The sequence below is a fragment of the Choloepus didactylus genome, chromosome 7 (genome assembly GCF_015220235.1).
Source record: "Choloepus didactylus isolate mChoDid1 chromosome 7, mChoDid1.pri, whole genome shotgun sequence".
Lineage (NCBI taxonomy): Eukaryota > Metazoa > Chordata > Mammalia > Pilosa > Megalonychidae > Choloepus > Choloepus didactylus.
The window spans coordinates 143,996,796-144,002,795 of record NC_051313.1 but is presented as its reverse complement, the minus strand read 5'-3'; the positions used below and the strand labels follow the sequence as shown (position 1 = coordinate 144,002,795).

General features: G+C 37.1%; 1 protein-coding gene across 1 annotated transcript in view; it reads right to left on the bottom strand.

Moving 5' to 3' along the window:
- Positions 1-2,455: 2,455 nt before the first annotated feature.
- Positions 2,456-6,000, bottom strand: part of OFCC1 (orofacial cleft 1 candidate 1) — a 332,335-nt gene continuing 328,790 nt past the window's right edge. The window contains 1 exon segment of the mRNA XM_037844751.1: positions 2,456-2,524. The gene's annotated coding sequence lies outside the window, so the exon portion shown is untranslated.

Here is a 6,000-nt window from a genome sequence, read left to right as displayed (position 1 = left end):
AGGTAAATATTTAAAAAGAAACAAAAGCGTTTTCTTGGTATGTTTTTGAAATGCACACGTTATTAAAATTCAAGACTATAACTTTAATGTTTCATCCTTTAGGTTTGTTTCGAGGCTATTAATTTGCTATCATGTTTTGGGGGAGACCTGTCAAGTACAATTTTTTTTTTCTTTTTTCCCATATCTGCAAAATATGCACACATTTGAATTATGACTTTCCTACAGGAACTAACAGCTGTATGTGCAAATCATGCATATAAATCAATTACCAAGTCCTATGTACTATAAATGCACCCATTAATTAAGCAATGTCAGATGCCATGAACCATGAAGTTCATTACATCTTTAGCATTCAAAACCAAGGATTATTTGAAGAAGAAATACTAAGTTTACCTAATAGTTAATGAAATTAAGCCGGGTTGTTGCCAACATTCTTATTTTATGCCTAATTCAGTGTTTAAATGTTTATGAATAAAACACTAACTGCTGAAAGCAGATATGTTGAAATGTAATTACTGGTAAGTTATAACACACCCGAGGACTCATTATTCCAGACTTGGGAGTTTTAAGATCACCCGTGTAACACACTCTCCAAAAACACAGAGTTTTTATGGGCTAAAAGCTGGAAACACATAAATGCTGTTGAATTTGTCCTGGCTGAGTGGAAATTTTGATGATCGTGGTGGTATGATTTATGAGTATAACATTTTCCAGTCATTACGTGGTTGCATTTCAGCGTCGTGACATGATTTGCATATGTGAATATCCCAGCAAATTTTCTTCTGTTGACTGCTGCATCTGCCTGGATAAAGAAGCCCTTATCTTAAAACCAATGCAGCTGCTGCTACTACCAAAAAAAAAAAAAAAAAAAAGCAAAACCCTGAACAGAAATGTGACAGACCTGTTTCCCTTTGAAATCTATAGTCGGTGGCTTGACACACATGGCTTCAATTTCAGGGGTAAATACATGCTTGAAATGACGAGGTTTACACATCTGTAGACATTTTAGCATCTCTTAAGTTGTCTGCTTCACAAAGACTTCCTGGCTGTTTCAGGGGAGCCCAACACCTTTTCCCACACCCCTCAGCCTGGGCTTGCAAATCCCATCTTTGAATCTGCCCCTGAGAAACTACTTATCCTAAAAACCCCTTCCCTGTAAGCTGCACTTACTTGTGACCTAAGACACAACTTGCATTAAAAATATATATATGTATGTGTTTCCATAAGCCTACACACACATATAATACCTATGTTCCTAAGCAAGCTAACTCTCATTAACTCTAAGAACTTTACTAACCTCTAAGAGCTAAAGAATATGTTGCTTCTCAATTACAGAATTTTGGAAAATGAGAGAATTTTTTATTCCACATGGGCATTTGCATTTTCTAAGTCTTGCCTTTCAGATGCACAATCAAATATTTTTGTAGAGAAACAGTTTTGTTCATCTAGAAAATGCTAATAACATAACCAATCTTTAGAAATATAGTATATACAAAAGTGTTTTTGTTGGTTTTCTTTCCCCCTGCCACGCTGGTTACATTCAGCTGTCTTTATTTTTTTTTTTTTTTTAATTCAGTTTTATTGAAATATATTCACAAACCATACAGTCATCCATGGTATACAATCAACTGTTCACAGTATGATCATATAGTTATGCGTTCATCACCACAATCTATTTCTGAACATTTTCCTTACATCAGAAAGAATCAGAATAAGAATAAAAAATAAAAGTGAAAAGAGAATACCCAAACCATCCCCCCATCCCACCCTATTTGTCATTTAGTTTTTACTCCCATTTTTCTACTGATCTTTTTTCAATTTTTTAACTTTGTTTATCAAAAAATTAAAAACAAACAGGCAAACAACAACCAAAAAAACCCCACAACATTTCAAACAAAGCAATGGATTTCAGCTGTCTTTAGACTCCGAGTAAGTTACTCTTTCATTCCTTGCTTTGTGTTGTATATTTATCTGGAGTATATTTTCCACAGAGAGGAACTCATCCTTCCTTATTATTTTTTCCCTAAACATAGTTGTTAAGTAATATTTTTCTTTTGTTTTTAGCACTGATTACAAATGTTGGCCTGCTCTGGGTTTTGCAATGTTGACATAATTCTTAAAGCAAGACACACTCTCATTTTATCACTCTTGGATTGTTCTTTTCTTTATATTTTCTATAAATGTCCATTAAGATCTAAACTCATCAGAAAGTTCTTTCTACAGCAGAGTGAGTGATATTCATAGCCGTTTCTAATCTATGTTGTTTGAAGTGCTTCAAACTGTAGAAATACCATATTCTTTAGAGATTTCCATCATGTTTTAATTCTGCCCCTTTCAGGATTTTCATAAGTAGGATTATACAGATTGTTAATCTGAGAATTTTGAAATCTACTCTCAAAATAATTGGGTGACATATCTGATTCAGCTCCTCATTAAATCCCTTCATTAGTTTTCACTCCAGAATGGCATCAGGGCTTTCTCCAAAGATTCTCCTCTCTGTGTCGTTTCACTTGATGGTTCCTTCCTATGGAAGAAATTAAAACAAGTCATGCAAAAATTAGATGAAGAATAGGGTGGAATGGAGGGGATAGAAAGATTTAGGTGTTCTTTTTTGCTTTTATTTTTATTTTGGAGTAAGGAAAAGATTCAAAAATTGATTCTGCTGTGAATGCACAACTGTATGATAGTGATGTGAATAACTGATTGTACTCTGAAAGACTGTAGGGTGTATGAATATATCTCAATTAAACTATATTTTTAAAAAAGTAAATAAACAATGGGGGGAAGAGGGGAATTGGATGTTTTGGATATTCTTTTTTATTTTCATTTTCATTTTATTTTTTGGAGTAAAGAAAATGTTCAAAGTTTGATTGTGGTGATGAAAACACAACTATATGACGATACTGTGAACAACTAATTGTACACTTTGAATGATTGTATGTTATGTGATTATATCTCAATAAAATTGCATTAAAAAAACAAGTCATAGCTTCCGTATTTTTTTAAAATTGGTAGAACAATCAGTAAATTCTAAGGGCAATCAAGAATTTATCAGATGCTAACAGACTCAAAATTCCTAAAGATGTATTGAAGTATATCTGAACATCTTTAGGCCAGTTGGGTAATTAGGAAAACATATCCCAGATCCTTTTGCTTCCTGCATTTAGTCTCCCATTTAGTCTCATCCCAACTGTCTTAGGCTTCATTCTCCTGCATGCTCAGCCAGTGAGAAGTCTGGAATGTGGTTCCAGGGAGCAGATGTACAAAAGAGGGTGAGCAACAGGAGGAGGGAGAAGCCAATACAAGGATGCATTAAAAGGTTGGCCACTGCTCCAGGGGATTCGTTCCCAATGCTGTCAGGACCCAGTGATGAGACTTGAAAAGTTTCTCACATTGCCTGCGTGGGAGGTGAAAGAAAGAAGCATTTATTCATCACGTTCCATCAACTATTGCTCAAGGCTGGCTCCCAGACATGAACTCTCTACACTTCCAGAATTCGCTTGCATGAGTGCTCAGCTGGTTCCCATGGAGGTCCCTCACCATGGCGGAGAGAAAAACTCAAGAAAAGGGGGGAAAGAGATGGGGCACTGGTTCAAATAATGCACTACCCTGTAGCCTTTCCACAAAGTTGATTGCAACTCATGTGGCACTGGTTTCCCTCAGCCCTGGCTGGAGTAAGAGCTAAGGCAGAAAGGATATTGAAATGACACCTGAAAGCATTCAGAGATAGTCTACTTTTGTCCACTGTGATTGACTCATATTCTCCAGTAAGTTGACTCAATCACAGAGTCCCTTGAAGGGGGTAGTCTGCTATAACATCTGCAATGTTTTCATACAAAGAGAATGAGTAGAAATGGCTATAGTCCCCGCTGCTGCAGCCCTAACACCACCTTCTCCCTCCTCCATCTCCCTCTTCCCCTCACTCTAACAGGTCTAAGTTTGTTTGCAGTAGAATGTGCCAGGCTTTCACACTTCAGGGTCTGTGGTCTGATAGAATCATTCTGTCCGTAAGAACCAGATCCTCTTATCTAACAAAACCTAAGGTTTTGGAGATGACTTTCCATAAGTGAGTTAGTGGAAGTGATAGTGAGAGGGTGTTCCACTCCTTGATTGCCACTGGCTATCTCTTTTTCCAAGGACTCCAAAACAGTTCAGAAAAGCTAGCCAATTCCATAATCTTTTAAATCACTCTCATATGTTTAGAATGTCAGAGCTACTGCGTAACATGGTGTTTCACCTTCCACCTGTATCTCATCCCAGTCTACATATATGAAAATCTTAGTATGCCAGGAGTTATCACCACCCACTTACCACCAACACTGGAATTACTGACATCCTATTGGTGAGTCAGTGAGCTCCAAGATCCCATCCTCAATGTCTGCTTTTAGTATTAATCCAGATACCCATTTTTTTTTTTTTTTTTTTTTTTTTTTACCCTGAGTTTACCCAAAAGATGAGTCTGCAAGTGAAGGTGCAGGTATTTTGGGACAAAGGGATTCCAGGGAGGAGGAGTACAGGGCAGGAGGAGTTAAAAAGGGAATTAATGAAAACCAACACTAGAACACGTTATCATATTGGTCACCATGATCCCCCTAGAACCTTCTGAGGAGCCTTATGAAGTGTGACGAAGAGCTGGGCACCCAGGGTCAGAAACACGTAGGAAGCATTTCATCCTGGACTCTCATTCCCCCCTTGGTCAAAGGTGGCTTCAAGGGCACTGATTTTACCCACACTTCCTGGTTAATCATGCATTACCATCGAGGAGTTTCCCATGGGCATCTGCAGCCATGGCATTTGAGAATTCCAGGGCAGGAAGCAAAATTTCCCATCATGGACCTGAGGCAAGGCACTGCTGGTTACAAGAAGCTGCTCAGATCTTGTGCAAAACTGGGTGGCACCGCAGTGGCTGAAGTAAGAAACGGTGTCAAGAGGATTTTAAATTGATGCATAAGAGGTCTAATTCATTGCTACTCTCCATCACGTGCTCACCTTTAAGCACACAGATGTTCATACTAGTATCTATCTTTCCTCAGTGTGTTGTTGCTAATGTCTCCCATTAATCAAATCTGTTTTTTTAATAGAAATTCTCTTCATATTATATTTTCTAGCCTTGTTATATTTATTATCGTGTTATATTTACTAGCCTTGGCTCTTTCTAGATTTGCTGATATCTTTGGAATGGTGTTTAAAGCATTGTGTCAAGATTTAAACTTTCCTTTAATTATGATAATATTGAAATGCTACTGACTTTATCTGACTCAACTGAGATGGGATGACAATGATGATGACAATGATGATGATGATTTATCTTTTACAGAGGATAATCTCAAATTCAGAGAAGTGAAGCAACATATCCATGGTAACACACGTAAGTCCTAAATTCCAGATCCAAGCCCAAGAAATCCAGTCTGCTACTACATCCGTATGCAAATTGCCTGTTAAGTGTTTTGTATTTATAGCCCAAAGTATTATATGGGACTTCTTTATTTTTTGTCCTATGAATACCTTACAATATTATCCTTTTTAAAATTCATTTTGTGATACAACCATTGTTCTCCATTAAGCTCAAATTTAAACTTGTATCCATATATTGTTTGTCTTTGCTTTAAAATTTCAGTTTTCCACACACTCCTCCAGCTGTCATGAGTTTAACCTGCCCCCTGCCTGGTGTTCATTATTCTGCTGTTCAAAGATCTGGCCCCGAACAACCAATTTAATTTTTATCATTATCTTTTTAGCCAGCCATTACTTTTCCTATAGATCCTTTCACAATTATGAACTTTGTGCCCCAAATCCATCGGTTTCTTTGCAGGCTTTCAAAAACACTAGAGATACAGTCCATCCACCTTCAATTATTTTAACTAGTTCCAATGTAATCACAGAAAGCACAATGACTGAAAGTTTTGAAGCATCTGGATAGTCTTTCCTTTGTGTGTCTGTAGAGAGTAAAATACTCCCATGACTCATTTCTTTCAAAAAGTCCCTTTAGCTCATATTTGC